Source organism: Macrobrachium rosenbergii, chromosome 52 (assembly GCF_040412425.1).
Source record: "Macrobrachium rosenbergii isolate ZJJX-2024 chromosome 52, ASM4041242v1, whole genome shotgun sequence".
Taxonomy (NCBI): domain Eukaryota; kingdom Metazoa; phylum Arthropoda; class Malacostraca; order Decapoda; family Palaemonidae; genus Macrobrachium; species Macrobrachium rosenbergii.
Genome location: NC_089792.1, coordinates 8,603,215 through 8,623,651, shown reverse-complemented (window position 1 = coordinate 8,623,651; position 20,437 = coordinate 8,603,215). Strand labels below are relative to the sequence as shown.

General features: G+C 34.3%; 1 long non-coding RNA gene across 1 annotated transcript in view; it reads right to left on the bottom strand.

Moving 5' to 3' along the window:
- LOC136833669 (uncharacterized) overlaps positions 1-20,437 on the bottom strand; it is a 629,485-nt gene that overhangs the window by 347,337 nt on the left and 261,711 nt on the right. The gene's annotated exons all lie outside the window — the stretch shown is intronic.

Here is a 20,437-nt window from a genome sequence, read left to right as displayed (position 1 = left end):
GCACACAGAGAGAGAGAGAGAGAGAGAGAGAGAGAGAGAGAGAGAGAGAGAGAGAGAGAGAGAGAAATAATTCTTTGAAATCTAAATCTGAACCATTTGAAGTGCTGAGAGAGAGAGAGAGAGAGAGAGAGAGAGAGAGAGAGAGAGAGAGAGAGAGAGAGAGAGAGAGAGAGACAGACAGACAAACAGAGATAATCCAATTCTAAATTTGAGAGAGAGAAATAATTCTTTAATTTCTAAATCTGAATAATTTTGAAGTGCTGAGAGAGAGAGAGAGAGAGAGAGAGAGAGAGAGAGAGAGAGAATATTGAATTCTAAATTGAAATCTAAATCTGAATAATTTTGAAGTGCTGAGAGAGAGAGAGAGAGAGAGAGAGAGAGAGAGAGAGAGAGAGAGAGAGAGAGAGAGAAGAAATAATTCTTTTGAAATTTGAACATTTTGAGAAGTGCAAGAGAGAGAGAGAGAGAACTCTCGTCCTTATCTGGATCCTCCCTGTGAAAATCTGATAACCAAATACTGTAACTGAGACGGGAGGAATTCCCTTCTGTTCCATACACAGGTATCTCCCTTCAGGAAGGAGAGAGGCACTGATTAGTCCGGCTCTGAAGCAGCTTTCTCTCAAAGGGACACCACCTCTCATCCATATGCAGGCAAATTTGACCTTTACGGATCCTTGGTATCACAGTAAAACCTTTGTTAGGAAAATTCATAAGACTGTATTGCTGAGTTTGTTTGTTACAAAAGAATCATAACCCATTTTCATGGCTTGTATTTTTTAGTTTATCCTCTTTGAGGAATTGGAGTGAGATAAGTTTCATTTCCTTACTTGTAAACTGAATAATTACGATGAAACTCTCACTTACAAAAAATCGTTCATTGTATATAGTGAATTAACGTATAGTGACATAACTGGGTGTGAAGTAGCATTTTAAAAAATAGTTACGCAGTAGCATTTAGAAATGTATACGTAAATAACGTAAATTAGGAAACTGATTCGGTAATATTATTATTTAAAAACAGTTACTTCAAACTCACTCCTTCAGTATTACTTGAGTTTTGATCATATCAAGCTGCATGTAGTTCTCTGTTATTAATGAGTTCCTTTTATGAATATTGTTATTACAAAATAATTATCAACCTCATCCATAAAATTATGTACAAATAGTTTCTTGATATTCATGAGAAAATCATCCATTGATAACGATCAGTGCATAATTTCATTTCTTAAAGAAGATCAATAGCGTTTCTATCAATGCAATCTATTAATATTCACAAAAAAGTCAGATCATTTTGAATGATTAAAACATTATCAACGCCATCCTTTATGAATTATTTTAATTGTTAATTGTATATTAAATTTTAACGGTACACACAATAAACAAGTAAAAATGCGCCGAAGTTTCTCCGGCGCAATCGAGTTTCCTGTACAGCCGCTACAGCGTATAATCAAGGCCGCCGAAAATAGATCTATCTTTCGGTGGTCTCGTATAATGCTGTATGAACCGCAACCCACGAAACTTTAACCAAGGCCGGGTGGTGGCCTATCCTATATCGTTGCCAGAAGCACGACTATGGCTAACCTTAAACTTAAATAAAATAAAAACTACTGAGGCTCGATGGCTGGAATTTGGTATGTTTGATGATTGGAGGGCGGATGATCAACATGTCAATTTGCAGCCCTCTAGCCTCAGTAGTTTTTAAGATCTGAGGGCGGACAGAAAAAGTGCGGACAGAAAAAAGAGCGGACTGACAGACAAAGCACAACAGTTTTCTTTCACAGAAAACCAAAAAACGCCATCAATTAAGAGGCATATTCAAAAAGTCAGTTATAAAGGAAGGAAAATTTTAGTGAAATGATAATGTTGATTGGCAGCAATAATAATGATGTCGCAACCCGTTATTGAAGAAACGACTGAATTATAAAACCAACCAAATATTTGAAACCGGTTTAGATGAAAATATCATTAGTCATTATTTTATGCACATTGGGAATGAAAACAGACATTTCAGCTTTTATCTTTGACATGAAATCTTCTAACTCTCAAAATTATCCAGAATCTGATTATTACTGAGCAGGTTGAATTCGCTAATTTGGGGTGATTTTTAATATCAGCGTATGACGTGTATGTTAAAATTATGCTAATTTTGTACGAAATAGTTAAATCGTGGTTGTGTTTATATTTTTGATTCCCTGGTTATATGACTCATGCGTCTTTCTTTTCAGAAAGTATATGAAAATGAATCAAATAAGCAATTTGTAGAAAAACAGTAAAAATATGTATTGAAGACAATTATATGTTATCCGAAAAAACTGTAAACAAATCTAATTTATAATAAACAATTTTTAATATTTTTATATGTTATTTACACACATACGCACAAAAAAAATGTAAAAGAATCTAATTTATAAAAATATATTAATTCAAAATAAACACATTTTAATATATATACATATATATACTTATATATATATATATATATTTACACACACACATACATATATATATACACACACACACACATACACACACACATATATATATATATATATATATATATATATATATATATATATATATATATATATATATATATATATATATATATATATATATATATATATATATATATAGATATATATATCGGCTCATGCATTTGTAGGTATCTGTTGCTATTCAAGCTATATCTCAATAACTATATAAAAAAAATCTAATTGAAACCTACACTTTTCAAAACGCCATTTTACTCGCGTTTTTACTAACAAGAGTATTCTCTTTGATAAATCGCATATTAAACAGCAAATCCCTTCACAAAAAAAAAAACTATTTTTATTTCTCAGTCTTTTGTTTAGTCTTTTTGTCTCACAATTTTTTTCCAACGTTCTTTTTTATTTTTGAGCAAAGAGTGGGGCTAAAAGAATTGTGTTAAAAATACCGCACCCCCAAAACTTTTTGACAGACATTGTTTTTGAAGACACTTTGCAGCGTGCAATCACGTGTTACGTCACATGCAATTTCAGGGTTGCTCGTTTTGTTTCGCCTTTCTTTCAATTTGACACGACTGAAAGCAACGGAACTTATTTCTTTTAAGAGACATGACTTCCTTTATTTATCTAATTATTTTATCTACCATTTTATGAAAGCGTCTCAATAGGTCAGGGCTATGTCGATCAAATGACTATAAAGAGGAAGTTGGCCTGCAGAGTATTCATATGTACGTACAACGTATGAAATTAAGAAAGAAATTGGTGAGATTAACACAGTGGACCACAATGCACATCAAAATGCTTTTTGTGAGTCAGTGAAGGTATTAAAATACAGTACTTCATTACAATCATGAAAGCTCATTTTACACACTAACAATGCTCGCCCAGAGTGGAAATACGGAAAATAAGTGTTAAAATTGTACTTGACATTTTTTTATTTGCAGGCTTTTTTATTCACAAAATCATTCTGTCAAACCACCCCGTCCCCACCCACCTCAACCCATTTTTGCTTAGATTTCAAATGTATGGTTTAATGGTACCATAAACATTATCTTTCACATTCTGTTAAAATTCCAAGTAAACTCTTTTATCAACAAAAGTATTGGTTTGGCAAAGATACCAATTTTACCATCAGTCTTTTTAACAAATTCTTGTTAGTTTTACAGTGATGCTAACTATTAGTCTAACTAGTTTTACAGTCTTTTTAACAAATTTGTTAGTTTTACAGTTTTACAGTGATGCTACTAACTATCAGTCTTTTAACAAATTTCTGATGCTACTAACTATCATTTTACTGTTAAGTGATGCTACTTAACTATCAGTCTTTTTAACAAAGTTCTGTTAGTATTACAGTGATGCTACCTAACTATCATTCTTTTAACAAACTTCTTTTACGTAAATACCGGAAATTAATGGCTGAACCGCTAAGAGCTCAGTTTTTTTTTTTACAGTTGCCTTCTGACTTTTATAGCCTATAAATTTCTTACCCACCATTGGCCCGGATATAAAGTGGTAAGACAAGCGACCGACATCGACTGTATTGTAGTAAATCGAAGGAAAGGTAGAAAAAGGCGATCTATGAACTCTGCCGGCTGCGATGGCCAGTGACCGAAAAAATGGAGATGTTTGTTTCCAAAAACATCTTAACTCAGAAGTAACAGCAGATGATAAATAATAGGTAAACTGAAAGGGTACCAATTTGGATATTAGCTTTTGAAATATTCAGTCTTACTGATCCCATGACATTTCTCGCTTTATATTAAAGTTGATAGTTGATAACACTATGAAGAATGTATACTGGAAGGATACCAGTTTGGGTATGAGCTTTTGAAATGATCGGTCTTATCCATCCCCTGACATTTCTCTCCTTATATTAAAGCTCATAACAACATGAAGAATGGAGAAACAAATCCATTGTTATGTATTGGTACACACATTTAAAAATAAATCTAAACAGAGAGCTTTCGGGAATCTGCTCGATTCCCATTTTCAGTCTCTCGATTGAAAACCGGTATCGACCAGATTCCCGAAAACTCTCTGCTTAGATATATTTTCAAATATATTTGTGCTCATAACTGTGGATTTGTTTCCCCATTTCAAGACTCTTGCTACTAAGAGCATTTTTCAACATGAATTGAATATTGACTTGAATACAGAATTTAGACCAAAGGCCAAGCACTGGGACCTATGAGGTCATGCAGCGCTGGAACGGAAATTGACATTAAAAGGTTTGAAAGGTGTAACAGGAGGAAAACCTCGCAGCTGCACTGTGAATCAACTGTTAGGAGAGGGTGGAAAGTAAGATGGAAGAAAGAGAATATGAAAGGATGTACAGTACAAGGAACGAAAGGTGTTGCAGTCCGGGGCCGAAGGCGCGCTGCAAAGAACCTTAAGTAATGCCTACAGTGCACCGCACGAGGTGCACTGACCTTTAACCCTCCCACGGGGCTGAGTGGATATGAATAAAATTAAAATATACTAATCCTATTGCGCTATCGAAATTTCTCTCTCTCTTCATATGAAAGTTTATAATCTTAGAATTCTTCTGGGCTTAGAAAATTCACGAAGATCGAAAACAAGACATTTCTCGAATGATGGAAAATTACTGTCAGCTACTTATTCAGTTAGATAATCTCGCTTAGACATATTCCTAAGTAATTACAAAAGAAAATGAGTAAGAACAGTTTCACCAAAAGACCTAATTACACGGCAATGCTAAATAATAAAACCAGATGTTTCTATTTGATCAACATAAATATAATAAAGAAAATTTACTGAAGTTCCAGAAATGGTAACAGATGATAATATAAAGAAAGATTCCTCGGCACAAACACGCACCCACGTGAATCTTGACCGCAAACACATTCATGAGGTTTGGAATTGTAAATCCCTAGAAAAATGTTGTAGCAAAATATTACTATCACTGAACATGAGAAAAATACTATAAGACAAACTACTACTTACTGTAATCTGATTTTCATTTGATGACTCAAGAAACATCGACTTCGAATCCTTGGACCATTTTTTCTTAACAAGAGTATGTTCAATGATATTTTTGTTACTTTTCTCTGACGTGCATTACGATTTCTAATTTAACGAATTTAGCATTAGGGTATTTTAGAACATATGGCCAGATGTGGAATACATATAATATATATATATATATATATATATATATATATATATATATATATATATATATATATATATATATATGTGTGTGTGTGTGTATTATATATATATATATATATATATATATATATATATATATATATATATATATATATATATATATATATACATATATATATATATATATATATATATATATATATATATATATATATATATATATATTCTTGAGTCATATTCATAAATAAAAACAGAAGTAGCAAAATATATCCTGAACCAGGCTTGTGTGTAAAAGTATTCACCATTAGTGCAAAGTGAGAATTAACTTGATTAAATGATGCATGAAACAGGATATTTATCATAAACAGTCAAAACGACCGCGAGACAAAATTTAGATACTCTATACATTCAAAGTAAATGTTAAGAGAAGCTATTCCAAATCCAAGTTGGATAAACCAATAGAGCACCATTCATAAAGCAATATGCGAGGGGTATAAATATGGAAAACGAATGGAGAATACGGGTTAGTGGACGTAGTATTCGAACGAGTGTAATAGAGTGCAGAATTATTTATGGGGATACGGGGAGTAGTAATACTAGTAGGGAGCGGAACATTCGCCATAAACAGAAATCAGCAGTTACCAATACAAGAAAGTTACACGAATTTAATAGGAATGCTGAACCTAGTATAGAAAATATAGAGAGATAGATAGAAGTTCATTGACCACAACACAGTACAGTTATTGAAATAGCAAGCTCTTGAATATGGTCCAACAAAGGTACATTAAATTGGATTTATAAATATTTAGAATAAAAATACACATCTAAACTCTTACACTTGAAACCATGCTAAATAATATTTTCAGTATATTTATTTTTGCAATTAAAACTGTCACTGCAGCTAAATAAACGAAAACCTTATAACTATGTAAGCAGACCCTTAACTACTACAACTTTCCTTGCAAAGCATAAAATTAAATATACTCTAGGAAAAAAAAATCATAACATCCACCATGCCGGAAAACATCTTTTAACAATTCTCAGTACTTTTCTTGTGCGTACGAGGACAGAATTAAATATTTAACCTCAAGGCTGTGAGCGATTCCAGAAAGGAATTTCACAAGTTAGGAGACTGGAGAATAAAAAGACTATTGTAAAATGCTATTTCATAGTTTCCTGGAAGGTCTCTCGGAGAAAAAGGCTTAGTAATGACCAAAAACCTTCAGTCAGGTGCGTCTCTCTTCTCACTCATGAGACCGAGAATACAGCATTCCAATTCACGCTTTGAAAGGCAAGGACAATGAAAAAAGAATTAACCTGATTCTATGCATAAAAGTCAATGTGTTATACCGGCAAAAAATGCATACACACACCACTAATATATATATATATATATATATATATATATATATATATATATATATATATATATATATATATATATATATATATATATATAATATATATATATATATATATATATAGTTCATCTTATCGTTTCATATATATAATATATATATATATATATATATATATATATATATATATAAAAATGTATGTATGTATAATATAGTTCATCATATATATATATATATATATATAGTATATATATATATATATATATATATATATATATATATATATATATGTATGTATGTTTATGTTTCATACATCTCCAGCTATTACTATTAGCCCGGTGACATTTATTTTGCAAAATATCCAAAAAGGTGTTGCTATTTGATCCAACGTTTTTGCGCCGTCATCGACTTTCTACAATATAATACCTGGCAGCAGATTGTCTTTAACTCTTTATGTCCCGGGCAAATGGTGAGTAAGATATTTATGAAGCCATAAATGTCAGACGAAGCCTCTAACAAAAATGTGTAGTTCTCTGCAGCTCAACCAATGCTAGTTAAATGTTTAGATACAAGTACGAATGAAACAGGCAGGTGTAATTTTTTTTTTGTGCACTGATACATTCGCAATACGTTTCATGCATGTGAAGCACTTGTGTTCATTATATTAACTGTTCCACTTACAGTTCTTGGATTATTATACTTCTTATTACACAGTGTTTATTTACAACTGAAACTGAATTTAATATTCGACATAATAAAGCTTTGATCGCTTAACAACTCCTTTTCTATCTAAAAAAAAAATAGAAAAAAAACAAGCCATTTACGTGTATCTCTCAGAAAGAGTAATTTCCTAAAATAGAACTTACTGACATTAATATTCATGTCAAACTTTCAACTAAGTTTAATAATTAGAAACAATACAGAAACTGCATTGAAACTAGCAGTACACTAGTTATACATATATATATGAGAGGGGGTTGGAAGACGTTTCACAAATCCTAGAAGAAGAAAATCAGGAGAATTTTCTTATTACAATCAAGAGAAAGTAACAACTAAATAATCTTTAACCAGAAATCTATTGAGCAAGTAGCAAGCCAGTAATCTTTAACCACAAATCTATAAATATAACTTCCTTCCACGTGTCAAATCACTTCATTCCCTTCGACACTCCACTATTCTTTCAGAGCAATCTTCTCTGTTATCAAAGTAATGTGCACATTCGTTACCGGAGTCTAAGCGATGTCAGGCAGGGCAGCCGATCGAGGCTACGGCCTACCCCACAGACAAACCAAAGTAATCTTCAAAAGAAGGCATAAATATGCTTCCCTCCATATAAAAATGGGGAAAAGCACGTTAAAACGAAGAAGAAGAAGAAGAAGAAGAAGAAGTAGACGAAGAAAGTTATATGCAAATAAGAAATTAAGAAATCTCTGTAAAGAAAAATAGTCGCTAAATACCACAGCAAGCGGAGCAGTGAGTGGGTTAGAGTGATGTCTAAGGATCCTTGAGAAGCTCCTGGTTAGACAGAATAAAAAGAAATGTCAAAAGCTCTCGGAATCAACGCGTAAAGAAGGTGCTGAGACACGGAAATCTTGTGTGGTGCGGTGATAAAGTGGACGTAAAAAAAAAAAAAAAATGCTAAAAATATAGTAAAATATACGCCGAAGTTTCTTCGGCGCAATCGAGTTTTCTGTACAGCCGCTACAGCTTATAATCAAGGCCACCGAAAATAGGTCTATCTTTCGGTGGTCTTAGTATAATGCTGTATGAGCCGCGGCCCATGAAACTTCAACTACGGCTCGGTGGTGGCCTATCCTATATAGCTGCCAGACGCACGGTTATGATTAATTTTAACCTTAAATCAAATAAAATCCAAAGAGGACAGAGGGCTGCAATTTGATATGTTTGATGATTGGAGGGTGGATGATCAACATACCAATTTGCAGCCCTGTAGCCTCAGAATCTTTTAAGATCTGCGGGCGGACAGAAAAAGCGAGGAGAGAAAAAGTGAGGACAGGAATAGGTGCGGACGGACAGACAAAGCCGGCACAATAGTTTTCTTTTAAAGGAAGCTAAAAATTATGCTGAATACTGGAAAAAGACTATACTTATATTTCCCGTAGCGGTGGCGTGAAAAAGTCATGGATATTTTTATGATTTACGAATTGTTTTTATTGATGTCTGGTTTTCTTTCTACCCATTTCTGTTTCACAATTTAGTGAGAGGTAATTTATGCCGTGGAATGCACTGTAATTAGTGAATATCGACCCATTACAAAGCTAATGTATAACTTCCTAGATATGTCAGCATGAACAATGTATTGACTCACAATTAAATAAGGATTTCAAGTTACTTTCAAATATTAAGACTGTCAAAAACAAAGGAATTTTTGCAACTGACATATACATGAACGTTTATTTATATAGATATGAACTTGAGAGAGAGAGAGTGAGAGAGAGAGAGAGAGAGAAAGAGAGAGTAAACATTGATGTAAGTATGTTGAAGAGGTTACTTCAATCATAAAGGAATTTTTTGCAGCTGATTTGTAGATGAACGGAATAGCAAATATTGTGATTTTGAAAAAATCTTTTTGTAGAGAGAGAGAGAGAGAGAGAGAGAGAGAATCCAATACACTTTTAAAAGAGAAACAAGTTCTTCAGCAATTCAGACTGCCAACAAACTCACAATCAGCGTCAACGCAACAAACCACGTTTGTCATTATTCCCTCAATTAAAAACCCAGTTCAGACCGGAACCGGAGACGAAAAATCCGATTCGGGGTCACAAGACGCGGCATCTTCAGGAACACCCGTTTGAGAAGGACCCCAGGCTTGATTGGGCTCGAGGTGATGGTCTCTATTTGTTGACTGAACGTGATTGGCCTGCGTCCCCACTCCCCTGTCAATAAAAAGAGAGCACGCGAGGATGGTTGATTGCAGTGCCATTTTAATCTCGGACACTCGCTATTTGCCATGACGGGGTGTTTCGCATTGCCGGAAAAACATTCATTTGCTTTTGTGTCCATGTGTGTGTGCGTGTATGTATGTATGTATGTATGTATGTATGTATGTATATATATATATATATATATATATATATATATATATATATATATATATATATTTGTATACACACATGTATATATATAATGTATAGTATATATATTATAATATATAATATATATATATATATGATCTATATATCTATATATATATATATATTATATATATCTGTCTATCTATATATATATATAGATAGATAGACAGATAGATATAATATATATAGATATATATATATGGATATATAGATTATACTAGTATATATAATATATAACATATAATATATATTATAATATATATACTATATATTATATATATAAATATATATATATATATATATATATAAATATGTATATACAAATGTATATATGTATGTGTGTGTGTGTGTGTGTGTGTGTGTGTGTGTGTGTGTGTGTGTGTGTGGTGGGACGGGGAGATTTGTCAGAAAACTAAAGTTGAATGTCACTTAGATCCAAAAATTTTAGCGAACCACTGATACAAAGAGGAATTCAGTTCCTTCTGGAAATTAGTACATAATACTGCTGTTCAAAATTCATAGTTTCGAAAGCAATTCTAAAACATAGAGTTATCCATGCGTGTTTACGCGCGTTTGTTTCAGCCAGTTAAAGCTGACTGCTAATTTGAGGCTGAAAATTTTGGACAAAGGCCGTTACGGTTAGGATTTCTCATGTTTGAAATCCTTTCTAAAGCTGCTATTTCGACGACAGACCAGAGAACTTAGTTTAGTATACCCTAGTTTGACCAGACCATTGCGCTGATTAACAGCTCTCCTAGGGCTGGCCCGAAGGATTAGACTTATTTTACGTGGCTAAGAACCAATTGGTTACCTAGCAACGGGACCTGCAGTTTATTGTGGAATCCGAAGCACGTTTACCGAGAAATGAATTTCTATCACCAGAAATAAATTGCTCTGATTCTTCACTGGCCGGCCGGAGACTCGAACTCGGGCCTAGCAGAGTGCTAGCCGACAACTCTACCGACTCACCCAACGAGGAACTAGAACAGGGCACTGAATACAGAATTTCGGCCAAAGGCCACGCACTGGGAACTATAAGGTCATTCAACCCTGAAACGGAAATTGACGGTCAAAAAGTTTGAAAGGTGTAACAGGAGGAAAACCTCAAAGCAGTTGCACTATGAATCAACTGTTAGGAGAGGGTGGTAAGTCAGATGGACGAGAGAGAATATGAACGGAGGTACACGAAAAGGCATGAAAGGGGTTGCAGCTAGGGGCCTAAGGGATGCTGCGAAGAACATTAAGTAATGCCTACAGTGCACCACACGTGAGATGCACTGACGGCACTAACCCCCTACGGGATCTCTGACAATAACTCTGAAACAGTTCCTCATTCCACGGTCCGGCAGACCATATTTAGTCCAGGCAAAAAGTTTGGGTGCTGACTATAGGATAATACTTCCTATATATTTAGCAGATCTATAATTCGCATATCCCTCTGGCCTGTCCCAACCGATTATAGATAATTGCTTAACAAGGAAAATGTACTTCATATATTACCTTGAATATAACGTTACATTAATTACATGCTTATACTTCCACGACATCAGCTTCTTAAAAAACAAAACAGTAGAGGTTTTGGCTTTTTGCCTTCCAACAAGGGTACTTTCTACAAATTCTCAGGACTGAGATATTCCGTTACATACTTTTATAATTTTTCACGCAGAAGTATAATATTCATCTACTAAAGTGTAGACATTATTCTTGTCAAAACCTAGGTAAAAGTGATAAAGACTTCTCTTTAACTAAGTCAGTACTAACGATATGTGAACCAGAGATAAATTTTCTGGTCTTTGGTAGACATTATTTGGTTAGGTAACACTCACACACAAAAAAAAACATGCAATATATTGTATCCTAGGTGTTTATCAGGAATCCCAGACTAATACTCGCACTGGCTTGCTTAAATCTTTTTTTATGAATTTTACTAATTTCAAATTGTTTACTGAAAACTTAGAAGGGGGGGGGTGTTTAAAATAATATTTATATGTCTAAGTCATTCTAAGGGAGTATCTCCTCATTCTAACAGAAAATAACTTGTTAAATTAAGTTCAATTATTACCATCTGTTACGCTAGTTCTGCATTCAAATTTCACAAGAATGCACACATTCTCATGCCTTTGGCAACACCAACATCATTAAATACCGAGGAAAAAATACAGTGCCATTTTCCATTTACCTCCATATGTCTCCTGACTTGGCATCAATCTGTCCATTTGATAACTGGTATTCTACATTCATCATCAAAGTCATCGTACTTTTTCAATTTGTTAAATTTCGTTTAGCAGTTCTAAGAACGATCATAGCCTTTCGGTCTCAGTTATTCTGTTTCTGTGGCTGAAATCTGCTTTCCAAATCCACTGTATTTATGCATGCATGCATGTATGTATTTATTTATTTATGTATGCATGTATGTATATATGTATGTATGGACGGATGAAGGGAGGGGGAGTTGTTGTAGATAAAATCACTAGAAAGAGAGAGAGAGAGAGAGAGAGAGAGAGAGAGAGAGAGTAGAGTAGTGTGGGGGGAGAGTGGAAAATCACTAGAAAGAGAGAGAGAGTAGAGATAAAAGAGAGAGAGAGAGAGAGAGAGAGAGAGAGAGAGAGAGAGAGAGAGAGAGAGAGAGAGAAGAGTTGCAGATAAAAATCACCATATCCCAACAGAACGTTGATCACCGATATTAATTTCAATACTGAGCCACTACATCTCAAGAAAGCCCCCCCCAGTCCATCAGCCCTTCCCTAAACATCAAAGAGGCAGTGTATATAAATCTGACTGGAATAATGCAAAGAGACATTGCCGAGAATAAATATTCACTCGCTCATAGAGCCTTGTTTGCCCTTTCAGAAAATTGCATTAGATGCTGGTGGCCCTCTCCCACGTGAAAATATTTATTCACTGGATTACATTGAAATTCCATTATGAAAAACCTTTGATCTATGCCGACGCAACCATTTCACGTTCAGAGAAGAGCGCGTAAACCAATAATAACACTTCTCCCGGGCTAGAAGAGAGGAATATATTCCTGCAGAGAGTTGTCTTTAATTGTGTACATTATAAAGTAACTACGTATGCATGTATACAACGTGAATATAAACTGCATATGCAAATATATTACATATAAAATGCATGTATGAAAAATATATGCATATAAAATGCCATGTACGCAAGTATATATGTCCTATAAAAGCATGTATAAAGTATATATGAATATAAACTGCATGTATGCAAGTATATATGTATATAAATGCATGTATGCGAGTATATATGCATATAAAATGCATGTATGCAAGTATATATGAATATAAACTGCATGTATGCAAGTATATATGCATATAAAATGCATGTATGCAAGTATATATGCATATAAAATGCATGTATGCAAGTATATGTGCATATAAAATGCATGTATGCAAGTATATATGAATATAAAATGCATGTATGCAAGTATATATGCATATAAAATGCATGTATGCAAGTATATATGCATATAAAATGCATGTATCACATAAAAGTATATGTTACATATAAAATGCATGTATGCATAAACGCATGCATATATATATGCATATAAAATGCATGTATGCACATAAAAAAGTATATATGCATATAAATGCATGTATGCAAGTATATGTGCATATAAAATGCATGTATGCAAGTATATATGCATATAAAATGCATGTGTGCAAGTATATGTGAATATAAAATGTATGTATGCAAGTATATATGTATATAAAATGCATGTATGCAAGTATATATATGTATATATATAAACCCATTTCCAAAGTCTACTTGATAGAGAGAGAGAGAGAGAGAAAGAGAGAGAGAGAGAGAGAGAGAGAGAGAGAGAGAGAGAGAGAGAGAGAGAGAGAGAGACCTTCAGTTCCGGAAAAAAATAATTAGATGTTAGTGAAATTGTTTCCCAATGAGTTTGAGTCCTAAATTTTTTATTACATTGGCATTAATGCGGTCAGTTGTCGGAGCCCTTGGTTTCTATATTTTGTAATTCACTGGAAAGAAAAGAATTGGGAGAATAGCAACTTTCGCCATTACTTACTATTTGTTTAGGGCTTCCCAAGCCCTCATAAATAGGCTGGTAGGACTCAAGATGAGCATCCGACTGTAATTCATTTGCCGAACAAATTATGAAATGAGCCGTTCAGTGAGTGTTCGAAACGCCTGGGGAAGGTTCATTACAGGCATCGACTCTGACTAGGGATTAAACTCAGGAGAAGGAGAAGAGAAGGAGAAGAGAAGGAGAAGGAGAAGGAGAAGGAGAAGGAGAAGGAGAAGGAGAAGGAAAAGGAGAAAGAGGAGAAGGAGAAGGAGAAGGAGAAGGAGAAGGAGAAGGAGGAGAAGAAGAAGAAAGATAAGGAGTAGAAGAAGAAGAAGAAGAAGAAAGAAGAAGAAGAAGAAGAAGAAGAAGAAGAAGAAAGATAAGGAGTAGAAGAAGAAGAAGAAGAAGAAGAAGAAGAAGAAGAAGAATTGAATTGAACTGAATACAGAATTTAGGCCAGAGACCAAGCACTGGGACCTATGAGGCAATTCAGCGCTGAAACGGAAACTGACAGTAAATGGTTTGAAAGGTGTAACAGGAGGAAAACCTCACAGTTGCACTATGAATCAACTGTTAGGAGAGGGTGGAGAGTTAGATGGAAGAAAGAGAATACGGAAGGAGGTACGGTAAAAGGAACGGATGGGGTTGCAGCTAGGGGCCGAAGGGACACTGCAAAGAACCGTAAGTAATGCCTACAGTGCACCGCAGGAGAAGAGGAGGAGGAAAGGGAAGAAAGAATAAGAAGATTATCTGTTTAGAGTGATAAGGGTAAATGCAAAAAAAAAAAAAAAAACCAGAATAACCATTGGTTTAATTAATGGAGAAGTTCCACCTAACCACTGTTTTAATTAATGGAGAAGTTCCAACTAACCACTGTTTTAATTAATGGAGAAGTTCCAAGAAATCATGGGAGTATAATCCTAGAACTTTGATATTCCAATCAATGAGTCTACATTCACTGCAAGTATTACTATTCTTTTTCTAAAACACGAATTTAATAAAAGGTGCGCATCTTTCAGTCGAAAACATGACAAATATTTTATAAAGATCGTTTTCAGTTTTGTTTCCTTTGAAATACCACCCATCACATATCTATGAAACTAACTAAAAATGGAAAAAAGGAAGAATCGAAAATGAAGAATGGAACAGTTTCAAAATAACTGGGAGGAATGAAAAAAAAAACAAATTGAAATTTCCCGGAAGGATTGACCTGGGACGTGAGAACCGAGAGAGGCCAAAAGAGGGGGCGGGGAAAAACTTCAAATGACGAAATTTCCTGCAAATGAATGGAGGGTATGAAAAATGTCGAATGAAGAGACAAATCGGAAATGAAGACGGGAACAAAAAATGGCGGGCACTAATCTAAATTGAAAAGAGGAACGCAAGTAAGTAACATCGAGCGGAAATCCGGCAAAAGGTCGAAGAAGAGAGGGCTCTCCGACCCTTTTCAGAGAGAGAGAGAGAGAGAGAGAGAGAGAGAGAGAGAGAGAGAGAGAGAGAAGTGCATTAGAAGAGTACAATGGATGGAGGGTTTTTGGAAAAAACGAACCTTTCTTTCGGCGGATATTAATTCATCTGCACAGAGGGGAAAACGAATGCCATTTACAAGCTTTGTTATGAGCAGACAATGAAGTTGCCTCCACTTCCTCGCAGAGAGATGCAGAGAGAGAGAGAGAGAGACGAGAGAGATAGGGAGAGAGGACTTCTCGAGAGAGAGAGAGAGAGAGAGATGGTTGAGAGAGAGAGAGATACTTCAACGAGAGAGAGAGAGAGAGAGAGAGAGAAGAAGAATGGTTCTACGAGGAGGGAGAGAGAGAGAGTCCTGTAATCTAGAGAAGAAAGAAAACGTGAATGGATGAATAAAAAAATCTCCGAAGGACTGAACGTGGACGAATTTGGAAAACTGGATGATACGAGGCAAAAAAAAAAAAAAGTGATTACACAGTAACACTATTATTAAACTGAAAAAGCAAAATTCTATTTTAGAGGTGTATGTTTTGTTTTAATGTCTTTGCTTAAGGCAAAAAAAAAAAAACTACATTGAGGATGGTATGGAATTTCGAAACCCAGGTCCTTATAAATCAATTAACAGAATCTGTCAAAAGACTGGAAACGGAATGGACATTATTATTAATAATAATAATAATAATAATAATAATAATAATAATAATAATAATAAATGTAGGCATTTCCTGTAGAGTTGTTATTATTATTATTATTATTATTAATATTATTTATTATTATTATTATTATTATTATTATTAAAATAATAATAATGATAATAAATGTAGGCATTTTCTGTATTATTATTATTATTATTATTATTATTATTATTAAAACAATAATAATGATAATAAATGTAGGCATTTTCTGTATAGTTATTATTATTATTATTATTATTATTATTATTATTATTATTATTATTATTAATAGTAGTAGCAGTAGTATTAGTAGCGCTAGTATTAGTAGTAAGAAACAAAACCGCAAGTTGCTATCTCTGGAATTTTCAGTCCCACTATCAAGGGTGATACCATTCTTTGTCCGTCTTTGAGAGAATATTCGGGCCTGACTTTCAAAGGAAATGGATCCGCAGATATCGAGAAATTGTTGAAGCCAAAGGTTTTTCAGCATTATTCCAAAACCTCAGCGGGGCCGAGCGTATCCGAAGGAGGAAAGGTGGATTTTCTAAGGAAGAATTATATTTTGCTCCTCGGGAAGGATAAAATTCTGGAGGCAATGATTTTATATATCTCTTTTTTGATATTAGGTAACTTTCCATCCGCGGAGGTGAAGTCTTGGAAAGGTTCGATCACAGCACGATTTTTCGGAGTGGCTGCACACTTACCCACTCGACCGTGAAGTGGTTCAAGTTTTTACACGTCTATATGAACTTATATCTGTTAATTTCAGATAAATTTCCCACGGTTGGAATTGACCCATCTTCACCATAAGAGCAGAGTGTTGCCTATTGCTTTTTAGACTGGATATTTATCAAAGCTCGCCATCGTAATTTTCCCCGTTCCTTTTTTTCAACAATCCCTTAGAAACCTTCCATGACCCCTGTATCTATTGCTTCTTGAATACATCCAGACTTTTGGCTTTAATTATTATTGCCCAATTTGAGGCCTTTGCTTCTCATTTTCACCGAGATCCAGTATAATCTGAATGTCTGCCCGTGAACTTTTAGGTTATTCAAAGGTAGCCCTCCTGGTCTTCTTCTTATCGTAATAATTTCTTCCTCTTTAAATATTTTCACCTCTCTCCCTCTCCTTTAGTTGTTTTGAATCACTCTTCATAATCATGTCCTACTAGGTTGATTTTTATTTTTTTTTATTGTATATGTTGACTTTTACTTTACTCTTTTACTTGATTTTTGGTGGCTACTTTAAACATTGAAAACCTTTGACCCCAGTTGCTATTTTTTTTTATTATATATGTTGATTTTACTTAACTCTTTTCCTCGATTTTGGTGGCTACTTTAAACATTGAAAACCTTTGATCCCCAGCTGCTATCCTGTCCATTAACAATATCCATTCAACCCATTAATATCCGGAAAAACGTTTTACTTTTACATTTTTTGCTTGTCACAACACAGCACCCACAAATCCCACTGCGGCTTTTATTCTCCTGCAGTATTACTTTACAGTCCTCTACTGCTAAGTTTGGCGCAGCCGAAGTGAAACCAATACACGGGAGTAATCGCATGCAAATCCCACCTGATGCTGTGTGACTTCCTTGTCACATACTACACAATCCGGCCTTGAGCCTCCTCTTCCACGCTTGATACATCTTCCTTGATTTCTGGGGCTTTCTCTGTCGTTCGCCTTTTGTTTTTGTATTTCCCCTTTATTTGCTTTCCTTCTTTAACATCTGCCAAAGAGATTAGGCGTTTGGTTTTGGGGTAGTAAGTCAGCTTTGTCTCTGTTTCCGTATATAAAATGCATAAAACTTTTTTATGAATTCTTACAATAATTTGACCAAAAGTTCATAAATTCAACCAGTGATTATATTAGAGTTATGGGGAAAATATCTTTGACCTCAAGTGACCTTGGGGGTGTCACGTTCTTAAGCATGTTTCAAATGACATACGCTTTAAAAAAAATTTAACCCAAAGCTATCATTACCGAAGATTCTGATAATCCTGTTAAAAAAATTGTCACTACGAACACATGATTAGATTTTAGGAGTGATAGCAACGTCAATTTTAGGAGGACCAACCTTCATTGTTTTGGGATTATGTAGGTTTGCTGTTTCCGAATACTTTTATTAACTGATGACATAATAATTTATAATTTTCTTGATAAAAAATATAGTTGCATCACATTTTTCCCAGCGTGAATTATCTACCTCGCCTCATCCCTGACCTCTCCCACCTATCCCCTCTCTCTCTCTCTCTCTCTCTCTCTCTCTCTCTCTCTTCTCTCTCTCTCTCTCTCTCTCTCTCTCTCCTCTCTCTTCCCCGTTTACCTTCCCTGCTTAAACCACCACTTTTCCTTTCTGCCTACCTTTTCGTTTTACCCTCCAACCTACTATTCATTAGTAATTTACCACTGACCCACCCACATTTACCTAATTCATGCCGTTTACCATTCATCTCTCCCTTTCACCATATGATTCTATTTGTGCACCCCGCCTATTTATGCAATTGTTATCTTCAAATTGGCCCAGTCATATCATTCACGTCAAATCAGCCAAAAATGACTGACGCTTGGTGTACCCTTGATTGGTCATTTGGTATTCAATGGTCGAACCATCATTCGATTGTTGTCAGTAATCATCGTGGTCCATCTGTTTTCGTACAATTCTTTGCTTTCCTAATATTAATATATTTTCTAATACAATGAACAGTTCTTATAGTGGACTAAGAAGGCTTTTACATGATGCAAGGCATTGTTTCTACAAAATATAATTAAAATCTACCAAAAAATGTCTATACCATGTATGATGATTTCCATTATTTCTATTTCCATACCTAACAAGCCAGATATGGCGTCAATATTTACACAATTTTACAATGACATTAATTTAAATTCGCCATGTACATTATGTTATGATTTTCAGTGAGAAAGAGTTTATGTTATTTAAACCTGGAATTCTGTTACATAATTTTAAGAAAATGTTTGGTACACATTCGTTTTACATAACGATTAAGAAACACGACAGTGCAATAAGAACTCACAATTATATAGTAAACCGTATTACTATTTAAAAGATAAAAACGAACCCTTTCGGAAACCTGGACGGTGTACAAAGGTCTATGTTTTTCTCATTTACATGGTAATAAAATTTACTATGTAATTGTGGATTTTTATTACACAACTGTTTTTCAAGAGATTGGGAATTTCTTAGCTAACGTGATTGCGTTTCTGCCACTGTGTGGAATTATAGGAAATTCTGAATATTGCTTACAAATCTCTTTCACATGGTAATACAATTTATTATATAATTGTGGATTATTATTACACAACTGTTTTTCACGAGATTGTAAATTTCTTAGCTAACGTGATTGTATTTCTGCCACTGTGTGGAATTATAGGACATACTGAATATTGTTTACAAGTCATGTTCTACTCAATTAGCCAAGCAAGAACTTCCACTTATCTTACTGCCAGCCACGTGATTGCATTTTTACCCATTGGAGATAATTTAACAAAGCACAACCTTCCATGGACATGTTTCAGAAAGGCAATTTTCGCCCTACTGCACTCATGGCCAAATTTTTCTTTATTAGCTCAGGTGACGGTGTCTATACACTGACTCCAGTCGGCAATCACCCCTCGGACTATATACAACAAAATTTTCTTTACACACACACACACAGATATATTCTGTACACACATACATACATACATACATATATATATATATATATATATATATATATATATATATATATGTGTGTGTGTGTGTGTGTGTGTGTGTGCGCGTGTGTGTGTTTGTGTGTATCTGCGTAACTAACTCTGTACTGCTTAGCTTGGACATGCCTTTAAAACCATTTTGTGTTTCAGCTAACTGAATTACAGGTATAGCTATTTTTAAAGTTTTTCTATAAAGTAGTAGTCGCAACAAGCGCATCCCAATATTACGATTTATAAATATATGAGTATATTGTAAATGGATTTGTTTTTATGGATACCGAGACTTGACTAATGAGTTCTACTTTTTTTGAGTCATGAATATTTCTAGATATCATCAATACAAGTTTTTTTTTTCCACTCAAGAGCTGTTTGTGTTTTTGTAGGCAACAATATGGCCTTTGTAAACTTCTAAATGAATGTGAATGAAATCTAGTTCATTTTAATTTG